We start from the raw sequence: 21,197 nt of genomic DNA on the forward strand, positions 1-21,197 counted from the left end.
GGATGTTAGCGAATGGTTAAATGACATCTTCTATTAACCAGTGCCAGGTAGCCAATGCTGAGGCAAATAAGGCTACGTTCACACCTGTGTTGTTGTTTTCTGCCGGATCTCAAAACTGGAAAAAAAAAATCTGTTTAGTCCTCATGCATTCCGAATGGAAGGAGATCCGTATAGGATGCATCAGGTGTCACAGCCTATGGTGTACGCTATGACACTGTTGCCACACTTGCGGTTGCCCGCGGCAACGTGTTGCTGTGAGAGCATGCGGTGGCAGTGTCTCGGCCTTCTGGGCGATTGTTGTGACATGATTGCCACGCATGCTGTTATGTGTTTGGTATGCTTGTGTGCGCACTTCCATTTTAACTTGTAGCCTCCCTCTGTCTGGTGCTGTAAGGTTTAACTCCCTGACTGGGTGTGCTCACTTGGCTAATATCTTCTGTGGTTTCCTGGCTGGCGTGAGTTTTACTTCAGCTGTGGTTGGTGCTCCAGTCCAGGGTGTTCCATCTGTCCAGTGAGGGCCACCCTTGTGGTCATAGATGTCCAATGTCATCCCGGTGTCTCCTTCCCTTCATGTCCCTATTTGTATGGAGTGGGTTATGTTCAGGGAGTTGGTATGTCTAGTTTGGTGTTACATGTCTGGTGGTGTTTGGTGTCCAGCTTGTTTACTAGACATTCCCCTGTCTCATGTTTATTGCAGCTATGGGGGTCCTGGGTTTCTGTGTAGTTTGTGGTGTGTGCCGTGTCCTTTTATGTTGGTGTGGACAGCAGCACTAGTGCACGGGTTCCAGTCAGTGTGTCTGTGGCAGGTAAGTGTGCTATTGGTTTCACTTATCTGCCATCTCCTTAAGGCTACTTTCACACTAGCGTTCGGGTGTCCGCTTGTGAGCTCCGTTTGAAGGGGCTCACAAGCGGACCCGAACGCTTCCGTCCAGCACTAATGCATTCTGAGTGGACGCGGATCCGCTCAGAATGCATCAGTCTGGCAGCGTTCAGCCTCCGCTCCGCTCAGCAGGCGGACACTTGAACGCTGCTTGCAGCGTTCGAGTGTCCGCCTGGCCGTGCGGAGGCGTGCGGATCCGTCCAGACTTACAATGTAAGTCAATGGGGACGGATCCGTTTCAAGATGACACAGTATGGCTCAATCTTCAAACGGATCCATCCCCCATTGACTTTACATTGAAAGTCTGGACGGATCCGTCTGAGGCTATTTTCACACTTAGAAATATTTTAACAATGTAATGCAGACGGATCCGTACTGAACGGAGCCACCGTCTGCATTATATGAGCGGATCCGTCTGAGACGGATCCGCTCTGAACACAAGTGTGAAAGTAGCCTAAGCTGTATGTGTTCCCCTCTCCTTGCAGCCTGGCCTCAAATAGAGACTCCTGTTCCTCCATTACTGGGATGAACAGGTCGTCTCTTCCCTGCTCCTTGGTGAGGGATTACTAGGGCGACTTAGGGTCTCTAGGAATCCTGAGTATGAGTCGTCCTACCATCGGGGTCCGCTCATACGGTGAGGAGTCAGGGAGAGGATTAGGGACACTGTAGGAGGAGACCTGCTCCCTTATTACTCCTTTTGGCCAGGCTGATTCCCTTTTACCCTTTGACACCGCACGTGATTTCACACAACTGCATCCTAAAGGAATGGATGCATCCTGATGTGCAAAATAAAAATGGATCCGTTTAATTTTAGTATTGAGATCCTCTGTCGGATCTCAATATCGGAATTAAAAACGCAAGTGTGAAAGTAGCCTAAAGTCATAGGATTCAGAAAAACCCAGATGAACATGATCCAAACATAGCCCACTTCCATCTAGAGTACGGTGATCTCTACCAGCACTGGATGCAAATCTTTCCATACAGCTGGATGTATAGCAGCCTTCACTGGGCAGTGCACACATCCTAGTGCCATGCCAATTCTTCTGCACAATCCATGTTCACAGAAGTCAATAAAAACTGAATATTGGACCACTTTCAATTTACCTTCTGTGATCACTGTCTATGGCACATGACCGCAGAGGCCAGCGATTCCTGGAAGCGATTACGTGCTGTGTAAGTTACTAAAGTAGGGGAAGTCTCAGCTATTTTCTGAAGTCCTATAGAAGTGTATATAGAGAGAACCACATACACAGCCACCGCTCCATTCCCAGGGGAGGCAGATGGGGGCCCCATTCTGAAATAGGAACTAGGACCCACACCAATCAGATATTTATGGCCTGTCCTGTCAATAAGCCATAAATGTCCAGATGGAACAACCCCTTTAAGAATATTGTGTTTTTACCCCTTTAACGTTATCTGCTCAGCTGTATCCATTTTATTTTCTAAATAACACAATTATTTATTTCTACTGCAGCACTTTTCCTGGAGCTTTGAGAGGAGTGGATCCTACTAGTCGGAATACATAATATTATTGGGCTTTTGGGGTTTATGCTTGAAAACATTCATTTTTAAACTCAGCCTGTGGTGTAGGACTTTCTTATGAAGACCATTGCTGTTAATATCAGGAACCAAGTATCAAAAAGAGCAAATGTTTCAGAAACCAGAAAAGTCCCCAGAGCAGCAACTGTTTCACACCCTGCTTTCAATTCTGTAAATCAGACAAGACAGAGGAATCACAACTGCAGTACACTCCATCTACAGTTTAAAGGGAACCCGTCATCAACTTTATGCTGCCCATACTAACGGCAGGATAACGTAGAGACAGGTGAGTTGATTTCAGCCGTCTGTCATTTAAAAGTTAAAAGTAAGTGGTTTCCGAGAACCAACATCACAATCTTTGCAGACTGGGCCTGATAAAGAGTCCCGGCCACCTGAGAAGAGTCCTGGTTATTCATGAATTCCTGCTCTCCTGCCCACCTGCTGATGACTGACAGTCTTCTACCTAGTTTTCCCCCTTTCTCTCTAGGAGAGAACTGCCAATCATCAGCAGAAGGGTGAGAGAGCAGGAGATTAGGAATAACCAGGACTCTTCTCAGGTAGATTTGACTCTTTTCAAGGCCTGGGCTGCAATGATTATGATGCTGGTTCTCAGCCACCACTTACTATTAGCCGATGTGTGACACACCGCTGACATCAGCATTTCTGTCACTATTTTATGCTGCCCTCAGTGAGGTCAGCATAAGGCTACATTCACACGTCAGTATTTTTCTATATCCCAAATTTCGGTCCGTTTTTTGCGGATCCGTTGTTCCTGAAAATGTTTCCGTATGTCATCCGTTTTTTGCGGATCCGCAAAAAACGGAAACATGTATAAATTTCACAAAGCAAATAAAGTTGTTTGGATTTCTTTGAAAAAAAAAAAAGTGAATAAGTGATTTCTGTGGGCAGGATTTAATTTCCAGGAACGGATTCCGCATAAAACGGATGACATATGTAATGACATACGAATGTCATCCGTTTTTTGCGGAACCATTGACTTTGTATTGTACCAGGATCCGATTTTTGCGGAAAAGAATAGGACAAGTTTTATATTTAATCGGACATGCGGAACGGAACAACGGAAACGGACAGCACACATTGTGTTGTCCGATTTTTTCCAGGACCCATTGAAAATGAATGGGTCCAGATCTGGTCCTGATCTGTTCCGCAAAAAACGGAACAGATCAGGAAAGAAAAAACGGACGTGTGAATGGACCCTAAAGTTGATGACAGGTTCCCTTTAAAGTAAGCACAGAGACCAGTATAAAACCAGAAATGACTCAAAATATATGGTAAAGGGGATGGGGAAAAATTTCTCAGATACAGGTTGCTCTCTGAAGCCACCCCTCCTGGTCACAACTCCAAACCTTATTAGTGTTATCAGTGCCCAGATTCAGTGAAGGAAATTATGCCCCTGAATTATGCCATGTAGTGCTCATAGCAAACTGCCACACAGTGATCCACTGCAGCTATAAGCATATACTGTTTCCACCTTTTTACAGAATTTAGCGTGTTCTGGGCATAATGTGACATCTGGGGGCATTGCAGGAAATCTAGTGCCACACTTCTAGATCATGCTGAAGTCAGGCGTAAGTAGGACAATGCTCTTCTTGCTGTACACCTCATCAATATGGCAGCGACCTTTCTGTCTTCTAGTGTAGAACCAATTTCATCATTTCCACACGTGACTGTTCCATGATAAATGACACTTCTTTACGACGGCAGCAATCTAACATGCTGTACAATGATATACCCTTGTGAAAGGTTGAATGATTCCTCAAATGGGATCTCTGCCCATACATTTCTTACTGGAGGAGCTCTTAGGCATAAGACAATGTAGAAAGGTTAAATGAATTGTCCTCTACAGGTTATAGAAACCATGGACAAATATGGCAGTGTTCCTGAGGTATGTGATAGCAGGGCGATTGTCATGTTAACCTTATCATATGTATATTTCTCCATTTGACAGGCATTTGTTTTCATTGGTTAAAGTATTATTTAAACTTTTTTCATTAAACATAATAATATGTAAGTTAAAGGGGTATTCCGTTAAGTACAAGTAATGCCCTTTCCACAGGATAGAGGATAACTATCAGATCGGTGGGGGTCCTACTGCTGGGATCCCCGCCGATCATGAGAACGGGGGCCCCGTACCCCCTGCAGGCCCCTTGCTGCACCCATAAAATGACCAGAGTGGCCGGTCCATACATTTCTATGAGAGTTCCGGAAATAGCCGAGTACAGCGCTCGGCTATCTCTGGAACGCCCACAGAAATGAATGGAGTGGCTGCGCGCATGTGCCACCGGCTGCTTCGGTCATTTTAGGAGAGCAGCAATGGGCCTGCAGGGAGTACAGGGCCCCCATTCTCGTGATGCCCAAATGAAACCCCAAAGGGCACAAAATTGCTAATACAATCCCTGCAAGATCTACAGGTATAGCCATACAACCAATGGGACATATTTTTCAAATCCTGTTAAATATTTAGACAGCCAGTCTAAAGATGCGCCGAATTTATGACAGTGGCTGATGCTGTATGATAAATCTGGTGACTCTTTATATACTTTTGTCTAATTTTGGTTGGCCTACATTTTTTCCAGACACACTTTATCCTCAATAAGTTACACACTCTTGACGAGTGAGCCAGAAAAATTCCCTAAAATACAAGAATTCTAGCACAGTTACAGTATGTGGCACTTAGGGTGCTGATTCTCGGCACCATATTTATGAAGGGCCCCTTAGCACTTTTCCTGTTACAAATCATCTTATTTGTGTTTGGCGGGACTCGATAGCCATGTTCCCCTTTACAACTGATTTATGATTGAACACTTTTTCTGAATAGGTAGGTTACTGAACAATGCCTGGCACCCTTGGGCATAATTCATAGGCACGCACCATAATCCACACCTTGTTTTGTGGGATATGACACAGTATACTGGAGAGCAGGTATATCAGTCTTTGTCAGTCTGCCCTGTTATCTGTTCAGTTAGCCCTCCCTACAAGAGTGCATTCCCTGCCTTCCTGAGAAAATGAAAACTAAGCAGACATATACTGTTTGGTAATGCCTTTCTTTTTCTTCACAGGTCTCTCTAGAAGCAATGACACACATAAAAGACAGGTAAAGCTAGTTTGTGTTTTTTTCCCCCCAAAGATTTATGAACCGATATGTAAAATATGCTTCCCGCTTCCCACCTGACAAATGAAGAGGGATGACTCTCTGCACATTCAGCTCTGAGAAGACACCAGGCGTAGGCCTCTTTGCACAAATGAACCCGGATGATGAAATTAGTGGAATCTGGTTATGGACAGAAATATGTTTCCTTTTCTTCTCTCAAGAAACAGGGTGTGAGATTTGTCTATTTGTTCTTTTGTGACTATATATATATATATATATATATATATATATATATATTTATTTAGATGTTAAAATTCACTTGCTTCCATTCTCATACTCCTACCCCACCCGCAGGCATATTCCAGCCATCTCTTCCTTCCATACCTCCCTCAGTCCTTCTTTCTAATTCTTTCCGTTACCCAGGCAACAGCTATCTTACTTCTGTGGATCCCTCGTGCCTTTTTCTCCCCTGTTATCTTTCTCTTTTTCCCCTTTCATCTATCTCCACATCTCTGCCTACATTTAAACCTCTCTGTCTTTGTCTCTCCTTACTTTAATCTCCTTCTGCCTTCTGTTTTTCCAGCCAACATGCACGGCTCTAAACACACAAATCAAGAAAAGTTTAATATACTGCTTCCCCCGGTGAGAATACACAGGGAAAATAACAAGTGGACAAAAAAGGGAGAAGGTTTTTTTTTTTTAATGTGAGATCGCCAGGTAAAAAGAAATCATATTTCTAGCATACAGTATGATGACTTTGTTGAAGATTAAAATATTCAGACTACAAGAAGACTTTGACATGGATATATTGTGGCTACAGCCTAGCAACAGCCCAGTGTCATTTTTTTATGTGACAAGGAGTCTGAGATGGTGGCCATTTACGGATGAATTTAGAAATAAATATATATATATATACTCACTAGCTGAAGGACCCGGCTTCGCTCAGGTATATTTAATCTATTTTATTTCATGTTTGTGTGTGTCGTTAAAAGATATCAACACTATCCACTATACAGTGACATCTACAGCACTGTGCCCCCAAAACAGTGACCCCCCCACAGGGCCCTGTCCTTTAACATTGGACCTCCACAGCAGCCCACCCCCTTAAGTTTGACCTTTACAGCAGCCTTCCCCTTTAACAGTGTATTTCACAGCATACCACCCCCTTGACAGTGACCTCCACAGGGGCCCACCCCCTTAACAGCTCACTCTAAGACAGCAGCACTGTGACGTCTGAGTGTGCGCTGCAGGGAGAAAGTCACCCTCCTTCCCACCCCTGCAGCTGACAGAAGTCGATTTTTACCTTAATTTTTCCAATCCCATCGGTTCAGGAGTGGAGGGGGCGGGCCTAACTAGATCTAGGCGTAGCTTAGTGGGACCTGGGAGCAGGGTTTTAAGTCTTTTCAGGGTGGACACATTGTGGCAGGGGGCGTGTCTGGGCTCCTTCCTGCAAGAGTGATGCCCCTCTGGGCACCTTACTGGCTTATTTGCATTCCAAATAAACTGGATTTTCAGAGGATAAAAACATATATTGCTGGAACAAAGGCACATCTTGAAATAAGGTACTAAGTGCTATTAGGCCATGGCTTTACTTCAATAGTGATTATCCTGGTGACAGATTTCCTTTAAAGCTCTCCTACAGCAGTGAAGATAAATGGCTGGGTTGTTATGGAAGCCTGGAGTAAAACATTGTATGTGGAGGCTGTAGGACCAGCGAGCTTCTATTGGCTGATAATGGTCATGTGACCAAGCCTCTATTGGCTAATGCATTTTTTGGGAATATACACTCAGCTTTATATTATACTAGCTGAAGGACCCGGCTTCGGTCGGGTATATTTAATCTATTAAATTTCATGTTTGCGTGTGTCGTTAAAAGATATCTACAGTATCCACTATAACAATGACATCTACAGCACCCCGTCCCCTTAACAGTGACCTCTACAGCCCACCACCCTTTAACACTGACCCCGCCACAGTGCCCCGTCCCTTAAAATTGGACCTCCACAGCAGCCCACCCCCTTAACTTTGACATTTACAGCAGCCTTCCCCTTTAACAGTGACTTTCACAGCATACCACCCCCTTGCCAGTGACTTCCACAGGGGCCCGCCCACTTAACAGTAGCCTTTACAGCAATCTTCCCCTTAACACTGACCTCCATAGCGGACCATCACTGTGACCTCCACAGCAGCCTGCCCCTAGGGTGGCCAGAGGTCCAGTTTTAGGCCGGACAGTACGACTTTCAGACTCCCTGTCCTCCATCTGGCGTAGGGCCTGGATGGATACAAGGATGTCTTTTTGAACAGCTCACTCTCAGAAAGCAGCACTGTGCTGTCTGAGTGTGAGCTGCAGGAATAAAGTCACCCTCCGACCCCTGCAGCTGACAGAAGTTCATTTTTAACTTAATTTTTTCAATCCCTATCGGCTAAGAAGTGGGAGGGGGCGTGGCCTAACTGAATCAGGGGTGAGACCTAACGGGACCTAGAAGTTGATTTTTTTACTTCATTTTTTCAATCCCTGTTGGCTGAGTGGGAGGGAATGTGGCCTAACCGGATCCGGGGCGTGTCTTAGTGGGACCTGGGGGGCGAAGTTTTAAGTTCGTCTTTTCAGGGTGGACACATTGCGGCAGGGGGCGTGTCTGGGCTCCTTCCTGCAAGAGTGATGCCCCTCTGGGCACCTTACTGGCTCATTTGCATACCAAATAAACTGGATTTTCAGAGGATAAAAACATCTATTGCTGGAACAAAGGCACATCTTGAAATAAGGTACTAAGTTCTATTAGGCCATGGCTTTACTTCAATAGCGATTATCCTGGTGACAGATTTCCTTTAAAGCTCTCCTACAGCAGTGAAGATAAATGGCTGGGTTGTTATGGAAAACTGGAGTAAAACTGTATGTGGAAGCTGGAGGACCTACGAGCTTCTATTGGCTGATAAGGGTCATTTGATCAAGCTTCTATTGGCTAATGCATTTTTGGGGAATATCTCAGGAACGGTACGTCCTAGAGAGCCGAGACCTGTTCTAAAACTTTCCTGGACACCTGATGTACCTGTGTGCCAAATTTCGTGATTGTAAATGCGACGGTGCGGATTCCTTTAGCAGACATACACACACACACACACACACACATACACTCAGCTTTATATATTAGATTAAGGGAGTGTAATGTCCAAAGATTACATGCAATCTGAGTATATGGCATGAAATAAAAGCAACTAACTAAAGTCTGTAATTTCACAATCACGCATACTGTCATGGGGCTTGAAACAACACATTATGATCATTTTTTCCTGCGCACAACATGTTTGGGGCCATAACTACCTCTGATTATCAAGCATTTCACCGTCAGTGTCCTGATGCTGGCAGAGAACATTGCATGGTAGATGACCTGCAAGGCTAAAGCTAAAAACTTTCATTATTAATTGATGTCATGCTTCTATATGTGTACTCAAATACACCCTAGCTATGCCACTAATTACAAGCCGCTATTAAGGGGAGTCTTTCAGTGGTTTTGACCATACTAAACTGCTGTAGCGGCTGTGGAGCACAGGACAAACGTAAATTTAGTAGTCTGAATATGAACTTTTATTCTGCTAGGTTGGGAGTCCAGTGGAGGCGGAGCATCACTATGAAGTGCTCCCTCCATTAAGATGCTTCATAGCCCCTCCCCTCTGCTTTAAGTGACAGCTGTAGTGGTCTCCTGGTTGGATGCTGCAGTTGTCATTTAAAACAGAAGGGAGTGGCTGTGAAACAGCTCAGTGCAGAGAGCATGTCATAGTTAAGCTCTACCCCCATTGCCATTAAGGAGCACAATCTGGCAGAATAGAAGTTCATATTCACACCACTCCTTATGATAAAAGATCTGCAAAAGTTATGTTTTTTCTGCTGTTCCTAGCCCCTATTTAGTGCTGTAAACAGTTTAGAACGGTCAAAACTGCTTACAGATTCCCTTTTAAAGTGTCTGTCCAGGATTTACATGTTCCTTAAAGTCCCCTCCTGACAGACCTGTGATGGGAAGCATATTTACCTGCTGCTTTGTTCTGGCTCCATAGATCCTGGGCTGTCTTCATTTCACTTCCGTCCCTACATGTAAACTTCCAGGACTGATGTGGTCACATTTGCCGCTGCAGCCAATGACTCGCCTCAGTGGTAATGTGCTGCTTGTGAAGACAGCACAGAATCCATGGAGCCAAAATCTAAAAAGGCTTGAAAATCATGCCTTTTTGGTGGTTTTTTCACCTCATACAATTTTAAACATGCATTTTTTTGGCATTTTTTAAAGTCCTATAAAGAAAAGCCATACCTAGAACATGCTGTGATCTGAAAAATTCCACAGATGGAAACAATGGTACAAAAATATCACAAACCAAAATGCTTTTTATTATTCACTATAGATTTTAGAATAACATCTGGCTGTAAAAAAAATCCTGCTAAAATGCCATGAGAGTAAACTGGTTTGTAGGAAAACCAAATAAGGATGGTTTTTCTTGGCTTGTTAGATGAACAACAAGTATGACGCCTGGGTAATTGTGCTACCAACAATCATGTTTGTTTCAATTCTATTTTAGGTAACAGACCTTACACACAGGAGTACAGGAATCCAGTTTGTCTAGCTCCACTAATCATTGGAGTGAAAGAGAATTCAGGTCATAGGAATAATTAGTAGTTACTCAGTATTTGCCATCTTCCATGCATCTAATTCCCATGTACCAGTCACTGCCAAAGTCTATAATATGGATACACTGTAACATACACATGTACCAGTGATTGTTGGGATTTGTGTTTTGTGGAAACTGCTCACATCTTACTTTGTGGAAAAATTAAGAATGTATTATTCTGACAACTTACAAAATTTTTACCTATTTATAGAGTACCTGTAACCTCTAGATGTGCATTTTAGCAGCTACTTGCTTCCCCCTTGTAATAACCATGGATGCTTCAGAAATGTTATGTTGTACCATTCCTTTATTATTCTTTCTAGATGTTATGAATTAATTGCTAGCAGTTTGCAATGTAGGTCCAGATGGGAGTTACCAGTGGGGGTGGTGTCCCTTCACAGTCTGACACTGACAGCACTGATTGGCCAATGTCAGACTGTGTAGGGACACACCCCAAACTGGAAACACCCCGACGAAGAAACGCATTAGACAAAACATGCTCCCCATCCCCATCTTTCTCAGTAGAACAACCTGTTCATCAGGATTCACCACATGCTAACTTTTTATTTTACAGCTAAAAGCAATGCCAACTATCTGGGATCTCTGCATTGACCGTGCTTGGTTGTTTATTCAGAATTCAGTCTGCCATGGAACACCATCTGGATCTTACTTTTCTGAAGAAATCAATCTCACTACACTACAATTAATACAGCAGTAAAGTAATTACATGCATTGTACAGGGAAAGGGTTCTTATAGTTGCCCTTCCATTTTAGGCTAGATTTGAACTTTTTTAATTAAACCTAAATTAGACTATCCCATTAAAAGTGTTACTATGCAATGAATATGGCAATTCAAGAATTATTGCAATGTACATGCAATAAAAATATTCTTTTTTTTATGTACAGTCTTTTTGGATCTCGTGGCGCCCCCTGCTGTTTATCCTTTTGGTCCACTTTCTCCTGTATTCAGTGGTGGACTAACATGCTAAGTAGCTTCCCTGCTGTAGCAGTGATCTCCTAGTGAAGCGGGACCTTCCATTCATTCATCCCTACTTCTAAATGCATAGAAGTAAAAGGAAATTGTGGGGGCATTACATACTATATGTATGTGGAGCTATATGCAAAGTACTATTTTGCATGCACGGGAGGAAGGGGTTAAAAGAGCTGATTGCAATGTACCCTGAGAGATGTAGGTAGTCAATGAAAGCAAAAAGGTAAAAGGCATAAAGTCCTCCAGATGAGCAAGTGAAAGGCTTTACATCTGTGGGACAATCCCTAAATCTAGAAATGATTTATAATGGCTATAGATACAATGTCACTCATACAAGTAATGTGAGATGTCTGTATACCTCCTTATAGTGCTGAAAACCTGCTGGCACTATGTAAAATAATGGACACGACTTTAAGAGTTAATGCAGTTATGTAAGGGCCTGGATACCTGGGTTGTGTCTTCTTTATCTAATTACCACCCAGCTAGCTCATCATTAAAATAACCTCATTTCCGACCGCAGATATAAAAACAACTAAATAAAGTAAATGCACCTCAGTAATACATTGTATGCTCCCTGAAACATGTCCATAACATTTATTCCAATGGAAAGTCTTTTACGAGAATCTTTTTCCAAGTCAAATACAGCAGCAAAATGCCAATAGTACAGAAGATGTCCTTAGAGGGATATACTGTTATAGAAAGTTATCCCCATCCATAACTATCAGATTGTAAGCCCTCACGGGCAGGGCCCTCTTTCCTTCTGTACCAGTTTGTAACTCATTTTGTTTATGATTAGTGCAATTGTCTGTATTATGTATGTGCACCCCTTATCATATGTACAGCGCTATGGAATGAATGGCGCTTAAATAATAAATAATAATAATAATAATAATCAGATCACGAGAACGGGGGCCCTGTACAGGCGCTCCCATACAAGTGAATAGAGTGGAGGCATGCGTTTCTTACCAGCTGCTTCGTCCATTTCAGGGAGTACAGTTTCATAATCAGTGGAGGTCCCAGTTGCAGAACCCCCACCCATCTGATAGTTATCCCCTATCCTGTGGATAGGGGATACTTTTCTAACTGGAATGTTATAGAACAACTGTTGTCTAAAATGTGACATTTTGCACCAAAATTGTGCCACGGGTACCCCATGGCTGCCATACATGATGTGGTCGGCTAGTGGGAGTCGCCTGCAGCTCACTGCTAATGGCCGGGCTGCACCTGTACTTGCTGGTCAGTGCCTATATAATTGGTACTGGTGCATGCTGGCAAGTACAGGTGCAGCCCGGCAATTTGCAGTAAGCACTGCTGGGTCGTATGGTAGATAAGCATCCTAATACATCTGGAAGAACTGCATGCACAGGTGCTTTTGAGCAGCATTAGCTCAGATATGACTGCACGTTTAGGCATGGTTTCCACGTTCAGATTTTTTTTTAGGCAGTTTCTAAAGCCTAAGCCAGGAACATATAATGTGCACAGATATAAGGGAAAGAGTAAGGCCCCTTTCACACGGGCGAGTTTTCCGTGCGGGTGCGATGCGTGCGGTGAACGCATTGCACCCGCACTGAATCCTGACCCATTCATTTCTATGAGACTGTGCACACGAGCGGTGATTTTCACGCATCACTTGTGCGTTGCGTGAAAATCGCAGCATGCTCCTCTTTGTGCGTTTTTCACGTAACGCAGGCCCTATAGAAATGAATGGGGTTGCGTGAAAATCGCATGCATCCGCAAGCAAGTGCGGATGCGGTGCGATTTTCACGCATGGGTTCTAGGTGACAGTCTATTCACTGTATTATTTTCCCTTATAACATGGTTATAAGGGAAAATAATAGCATTCTGAATACAGAATGCTTTGTATAATAGTGCTGGAGGGGTTAAAAATAATAAAAAAGTTAACTCACCTTCTCCTCTTGTTAGCGCAGATGCCGGTCTGTTCTTTATCTGTGGGCTAAAGGACCTTTGATGACGTCAGATCACATGCTCCATCACCATGGTGATGGACCATGTGATTGGAGCATGTGATCTGACGTCACCTCAGGTCATTCAGTCCACAGCTAAAGAACAGAGTGGCATCTGCGCGAACAAGAGGAGAAGGTGAGTTAACTTTTTTATTATTTTTAACCCTTCCAGCACTATTATACAAAGCATTCTGTAGTCAGAATGCTATTATTTTCCCTTATAACCATGTTATAAGGGAAAATAATACAATCTTCAGAACATCAATCCCAAGCCCGAACTTCTGTGAAGAAGTTCGGGTCTGGGTACCAAACATGCGCGATTTTTCTCACGCGAGTGCAAAACGCATGACAATGTTTTGCACTCGCGCAGAAAAATCGCGCATTTTCCCGCAACGCACCCGCCTCTAATCCGGGCAAAAAACATGACGCCCGTGTGAAAGAGGCCTAAGGCTGAGTTCACACGGGCGTGTCCGGATTAGGTCCGGATGCGTCCCGGTGTATTGCGGCAAACCCGCGCGATTGGGTACGCAATTGCAGTCAGTTTTGACTGCGATTGCGTTCCGATGTTCAGTGTTTATCACGCGGGTGCAATGTGTTTTGCACTCGCGTGATAAAAAACCGACTGTGGTACCCAGACCCGAACTTCTTCACAGAAGTTCAGGTTTGGGTTAGTTGTAGTGTAGATTGTATTATTTTCCCTTATAACATGGTTATAAGGGAAAATAATAGCATTCTGAATACAGAATGCTTAGTACAAGGGCAATTGAGGGTTAAAAAAATAAAAAATAAATTAACTCACCTTGTCCTCTTCATCGCGCAGTTCCCGGTCTCTTCTGATGAGCTGTCGGCTAAAGGACCTTTGGTGACGTCAGATCACATGCTCCAATCACATGGTACATCACCGTGGTGATGTACCATGTGATTGGAGCATGTGATCTGACGTCACCAAAGGTCCTTTAGCCGACAGCTCATCAGAAGAGACCGGGAACTGCGCGATGAAGAGGACAAGGTGAGTTAATTTATTTTTTATTTTTTTAACCCTCAATTGCCCTTGTACTAAGCATTCTGTATTCAGAATGCTATTATTTTCCCTTATAACCATGTTATAAGAGAAAATAATACAGTGAATAGACTGTCACCTAGCAACCATGAGTGAAAATCGCACCGCATCCGCACTTGCTTGCGGATGCTTGCGATTTTCACTCAGCCCCATTCATTTCTATGGGGCCTGTCCTGCGTTACAAACGCAGAATATAGAGCATGCTGCGATTTTAAAGCATTGCAGAAGTGATGCGTGAAAAAAATCGCTCATGTGCACAGCCCCATAGAAATGAATGGTGCCGGATTCAGTGCGGGTGCAATACGTTCACCTACCGCATTGCACCCGCGCGGAAATCTCGCCCGTGTGAACTCAGCCTAAATCTTCTCCTATCTTTGAACCCACTCCTGGCTTTGGCGGACACAACTGCATCAAAAAACCTGAACGTGGAGATCCAGCATGATAAAAATGTGACATGCGGCCCCCTGTGGAACAACAATAACACATTGCCGTCTGCAGCAACTGCTCCCATGTGTCCAGCTGCGTCAGATCTGCACACATCGTGTTAACCCAACTTTCCCTTCATCATGTAACTGAATTTTCACAGATAGCCATTGCATCTGGCTGCAAGTCATAGTCACGGGGGTTGTCTGACAGCTAAAGTCATTTTAGTCATGGCCCCAACAGTGCTCAGGCTGAACAAAACAAAGCCACTTACCTATTCACCTGTCCCCACTGCTTTCAGTCCCCTGTGGACCAGAAGTGTGGCACCCTGTCCGTCATCATGTGCACAAATGAAATCACTGGGCTCAGTGGTGACATGTCCATGATCCTTGGCATTGGAACACAGCAATAGTGAAGAGGTAAGTGACTTTGCATTTTTAGCCTGAACAATGTTGGACCATAACTAAAATTTCCGTGGGGTCAGACACCCACTTTAAAAATGCAAACTCTATGGGACATTTATTAAAGTCCTACGTGCGCAGACCGAAAAAAAAGGTGAAAAAAATAAATGCCAGATCAGTTTTTTCCAGATGACACCGGAAAGACGGATCCGGCATTTCAATGCATTTTTCAGACTGATCAGGATCCCGAACAGTCTTACAAATGCCATCAGTTGGCATACATTTTTGCCGGATTCAGCAGGCAGTTCCAGCGACGGAACTGCTTGCCGATCACTCTGCCGCTGCCGCAAGAGTTAAAGTAGCCTTATGTCAAAATTTCCAACTTTTTGTAAAAAGTGGGCGAGGTGTTGGCAGCTCGGAGGCAGGACCTCTGCGGTCTGACACATTTAACAAGGTGTGCCAGGAAATGGCACGCATTACACCTGAAAGCTTTACCAGCAACAACCAGTCTGATATGGACCACAATTATCACTTCACCCCTGTGGGGCCCCTGACACCAGCACAGATTAAGACCGGATTACAAAATGCTGTTCTACATGCCTCTCCCTCTTTATGCCTTTAAGAGCTTGTTCACATGAACGTGCTGTTTTTTTGCGGTCCGCAAATTACGGATCCGCAAAAAACGGATGCCACCCGTGTGCCTTCCGCAATTTGCACAACGGAACAGGAGGCCTATTATAGAAATGCCTATTCTTGTCCGCAAAACGGACAAGAATAGGACAGGCCTCATAATTTTTGCCGGGCCATGGAACAGAGCAACGGATGCGGACAGCACACAGAGTGCTATCCACATCTTTTGCGGACCCATCGAAATTGATGGTATGCAGACCCATTGGTTTGTGGACACATTGAAATGAATGTATACGGAACGCAGAAAATGGCCTGTATACGGAACGCTAAATACATTCGTGTGAACGAGCCCTAAATTATATGTTTCTCCGTACCCAGCATGTGATAATTTGGTAAAGAGATCTTCATATTGTGAGAAATTTGTTGTCATTTCACTGCTGTGCAACTACTGCGTCTCTTCCCTTCCCCCATAAAATACATAATAAATACTCAATGCAAAAGAGAGAGAGAGCAAGCTCAAGAAACTAAAAAGGAACTGAACACAGGAAGAACATAAAAAGAAAAGAAAATGCATCAGCCTGGGGGGGGGGGGAATAACACAAAAGAGTGAAATGAAACGAAAGGAGGGGGAAAGAGTGATTGGAAAAAAAGAAAAGAGTGAAAAAGAAAAGGATTTTGAATAGAGAACTGTACCCAGATGAATGCTGTGTACATAAAGAAATGATTGCCTGAAAAGACACAGCCACATGAAATAACCTCCTTCAACGGCACTGCCAATCAACACGACAATGCTAATGCTTGCTTTCTTTCCCTGTTCTTCTACTTTCTGCTTTTCCTCTGTGGGCCAAGGAAGAGCTGCTGAAGTGGGGGTGGGAGGCTAGAACGTTACGTACGGTAATTAACATCTGCTTCCATACGAATATGGAGAAAAGTTTACACAGAATGAGCCAGAGACACAGACAGGACGAGGGTATTACACCGTCTGCTATTAGGACAGGTAACAGGCTGAAGGCTGTCACCTATCTCCTTATGGTTTATAGAAGGAAAGTCAAATTAAATTAAAAAGTATTGGAATGTGATTTAACGCATGTAAGATTTGTCATCAGAATTTTATGTTTTTGTAAAATGTCCTAAAAAATTATATATTCACACGCAACAGATGTGTTGCAGAACATTCTGAGGCCAGAAGTCCCATTCATCTGATGTTCATGTAAAAACCAACCACAGGTAAATGTACCCTTAGGTCTCTTTCTCTCTCTGTCTTCATGATGACATCCATGACAAGATGGTCAGGGTTTCATTCATGAAGATGTCTATGAAGGATCCATGTTTGGTGCGTGTCCGTTTTCTTTTTCCCCTCCATGTGTCATCCATATTCCACATGCACCGCTAGGCTGAAAAGGGATTTCCTTAGCATCTCCTACCAATGGCCAGTGAAAACATAGGGGCCCATCCACGTTGTGTCAATGGTTCTCATGGACCATCTATATCAATGGGTGTGTTTAGTCTGCATCACGGACCAAAGTAATGCATGTGTCTGCCCAGAAGCAATGAGTTTTTGATGCGTTTTTCACATGCGTAAAGAAAAACTGAAGACTAACACTCATCATCTCTTAGCTTAGCCACCATCATTGAAATGCGCATTGCATCTGGATACCTTCCATGCATGCCCCAGTCATTTCTTTGGGACAAGAACTGTGTTAAAAATGCAGAATATAGAACATACTGTGATTTCTCCTGAACCCAGCGATGATCAGTGAGAAACAATTCATGTTTATCACTGGGGCCAGTCCGGATGCTGTCTGTTCACAACACTCGTTTGTGTGAAAGAGGCCTAAAACCAAAGGATCTGTGTGTTGTCCGTAGAGAACATGGACAGCACACTTCCGGGATTCACTCATGTGTGAAAGAGGCCTTAGACATCTGCGTTGTGCTGTCCAGTTTTGAGATAAGGCACAGGGTCTCAAAACGCCCTTATTGAAAATGAATGGGGACAAAACTGAACAAACCGGAACAGAATGCACCAGAATACATTCTGTTCTGGTTTGTTGCAATCCCATGTCGGACACGAAATCGTTGCAAGCAGCTTTTTTTATGTGCGGATTAGGAAATAGGAAACTGAACAAGCCATGTAAGTCAAAGGTGCCGGATCAGTTTTTTTCCGGACACTAAAAAAAACGGATCCGAAGCCCATTGACCTACAATGGTTTTAGTGCCTGATCCGGCATGTTCTTTCTCCATATAAGACAACCGGATCCATTCTGAACGAATGCCATCGGTTCTAGTATCACAACAGAAAGGTTTTGCTATGGTTTTGAGCTCCCATGCGGGATCTTAAAACCGGAGAGCAAAATTGCAAATATGAAAGTAGCCTAAGGCCTCATGCACATGACCGTTCTGTTTTTTTGTGGTCCGCAAACCGCGGATCCGCAAAAAAATGGAAGCCGTCCGTGTGCCTTCCACAATTTTCCGGAATGGGCGGCCCATTGTAAAAATGCCTATTCTTGTCCGCAAAACTTACTGTCTGCTTCTTTTGCGGCCCCATTGAAGTGAATGGGTCCGCATCCGAGACGCAAAAACTGCGGCTCTGATGCGGACCAAAACAACGGTCGTGTGCATGAGGCCTAAGCCTATGCTATGCAAATTAGTGGTTGCTTCCATTTAGCAAAACCTTAAGGAAACCTGTCACTTTGAGAATCTGAGCAGGAGGAGCTGAGCAGATTGGTATATAGTTTTGTGGGTAAAGATTCTGTATAATTGAATTGTAATTTATTGCTCTATTGCTCTTCCTCTATTTTTTTCTATGCAAGGCACGGTCACTCCTGTGAGTGCTGCAGCCTTTTCCCTGCTCACCAAGCGCAGAGCTGTAAATTGTATAGCAGCTGCGCTTGGTATCGTGCTCAGCCCCATTCACTTCCATAGGGCTGAGATGCGCCTAGGCCACATGACAGACTGCAAAGAAAAAAAGGGGGTCAGTCCGCACATCCCAATGCGCAGGGACACGTTGCTATGACGGAAAACAACACTGTAAAACAAAACATGCAATGCAACAGCTCTCTGCAAACCAAATAAAGTACAAAAATGCATAATAATTGCTAGGGCTATACTTACCGTATTTTTCGCCCTATAGGACGCACTCCCCCCCCCCCCCCAAAAGTGGGGGGAAAATAGCAGTGCGTCTTATGGGGCGAATGCTGCCGATTTTGCCGAATTTTCAATGATACACCCGGCTATCAGCTGTGAGGGAGGAGGGGCTGGGGGCCGGCATCTGCTTTTATAATGACAGCGGGGCCCGTGCAGTGACTGTATTCTACTACCCGGGCCCCGCTCACTGTATAATCATATCTCTAATAGTTAATTGTTATGTATATACCGTAATCGCATAATCAGCCTGTATACTTACAAGCGCTCGGTAGGTAGCAGAGAGGACAGAGGAGGGAGGAGGTAGGAGGCAGGCCGGCAGGACGGGCGCTGGCAGCGTGATTCACTACGTTGCGTGCCTGCGCCGCCCACTTTATGAATGAAGCAGGCGGCGTGGGCGCATGTCCTCTCGGTCTGCCTCCTCCCTCCTCTCTGCTACCTACCGAGCGCTTGTAAGTATACAGGCGCCGATTATGCAATTACGGTATATACATAACAATTAACTATTAGAGATATGATTATACAGTGATCGGGGCCCGTGTAGTAGAATACAGTCACTGCACGGGCCCCGCTGTCATTATAAAAGCAGATGCGACCCCCACCCCCTGTATTGAGGGTCATTCACTACAGGGACACTTATGGAGGGGAACTGTGGATGACACATAGCATAAGATGCTATATATGTGTCATCCATAGATCCCCCCCATAACTGTCATACACAGATCCCCCATAACAGTGCCATCCAGAGACCCCAATAAGAGCCACACCTTTTGGTTCAAATGTTTTTTTTCTGATTTTCCTCCTCAAAAACCTAGGTGCGTCTTATAGGGCGACAAATACGGTATAAATCAGAGATGTTTAGCAAATCATTTTGTACAAAATTATTTGAGCCTGTCTGGCCGAAAGCTTCCACAGGCATACATGCCAAGCATAGGGCCATAACATCATGTGAACACAGCCAAATAGCTAATCAAGTAGAAAACTACAAAACTGTTTATGGGTGGAGAAGACCATGGTCAACATTGATAAGCAGCGTCCAACGCAATAACCACACAGCAAATTAGATGCCCTAAAAAGGCTAAGCTTGGGGTGAAAGTGCATCTAATAAATGCAAAATGGATGCAATGTATACAAGAAATCCCACAGTAAAGATATATACATAGCTCTGGATGCAGCCATGGAGACCAGAATAAAACAGTGAAATGTTTTCAATGTTTTGTACAGAGAACTAGAAAATGGAGCATAATAGAATAAAATGCTCATACTATAAAATTACTATTTTTTATTTAATAGGTGAACATTTTTTTTTTTTTTAATAGACCTTTCCGCTTTTATTACAATAATCACATATACAAGCGGCCAGAACAACAATAGCCTACGTATCCTTTATAATATTACTTAGTGTATTTGGTTCTCAACGGCATATTTCTGCCTACAGTACCTGTACTATTGGCAGTAATGTGTAAGTATTTCGGATTTTATACAATAACACAGACACAAAATTCCTAGCCTAAATAGGGTCACATTCAGACCCAATTGTCTACCTGTCCTGTCCACCATGGTACCTATTGTATCAAGCCAGGCTCAACAGCACATTTTCACAGGAAGGTAACATGCTGGTAGGTTGTCCTGTCTACTCTCTGCATGACCCCTCTAGAAGAGAAAAATAATTGTCCATATAATTGTACGTTTCTTGGGAAAATGGGCACCTACATGGTCTGACCTCAAAGACTGTAAGGTCCCTTTCACACGGGCAAGTTTTCTGCACGGGTGCAATGCGTGAGGTGAATGCATTGCACCCGCACTGAATCCAGACCCATTCATTTCTATGGGGCTGTGCACATTAGCGGTGATTTTCACACATCACTTGTGCGTTGCGTGAAAATCGCAGCATGCTCTATATTGTGCGTTTTCCACGCAACACAGGCCCCATAGAAGTGAATGGGGCTGCGTGAAAATCGCAAGCATCCGCAAGGTAGTGTGGATGCGGTGCAATTTTCACGCATGGTTGCTAAGATTATTTTCCAACATGGTTATAAGGGAAAATAATAGCATTCTTTAATACAGAATGCTTAGTAGAAGGTCAATTGAGGGTTAAAAAATAAAAATAAATTACTCACCTCCTCCTCTTGATCGCGTAGTTGCCGATCTCTTCTTACTTCTTTAATCATGAGCTGCCAGCTAAAGGACCTGTGGTGATGTCACATCACATGGTCCAATCACATGGCCCATCACCGTGGTGATGGACCATGTGATGAGCTCAGTAACGTCACGACACAGGTCCTTTGACAGGTCCTGAAGAAGGAACAGGAGACCGGCAGCTACGCGATCAATTGGAGGAGGTGAGTTAATTTATTTTTTATTTTTTACCCTCAATTGACCTTGTACTAAGCAATCTGT

General features: G+C 43.9%; 1 protein-coding gene and 1 long non-coding RNA gene across 3 annotated transcripts in view; one reads left to right on the plus strand and one right to left on the minus strand.

Moving 5' to 3' along the window:
• The window catches only part of LOC122927564, a 33,816-nt gene extending 22,893 nt beyond the window's left edge, over positions 1-10,923 (plus strand). Inside the window, exons 2-4 of the long non-coding RNA XR_006387808.1 lie at positions 5,500-5,534; positions 10,098-10,175; positions 10,762-10,923. This is a non-coding gene — a long non-coding RNA (uncharacterized LOC122927564). The remainder of the gene's footprint in view (positions 1-5,499; positions 5,535-10,097; positions 10,176-10,761) is intronic.
• The window catches only part of ZNF710 (zinc finger protein 710), an 80,745-nt gene that overhangs the window by 40,105 nt on the left and 19,443 nt on the right, over positions 1-21,197 (minus strand). The window lies entirely within an intron of this gene.

Source organism: Bufo gargarizans, chromosome 2 (genome assembly GCF_014858855.1).
Source record: "Bufo gargarizans isolate SCDJY-AF-19 chromosome 2, ASM1485885v1, whole genome shotgun sequence".
NCBI classification, from domain to species: Eukaryota; Metazoa; Chordata; class Amphibia; order Anura; family Bufonidae; genus Bufo; species Bufo gargarizans.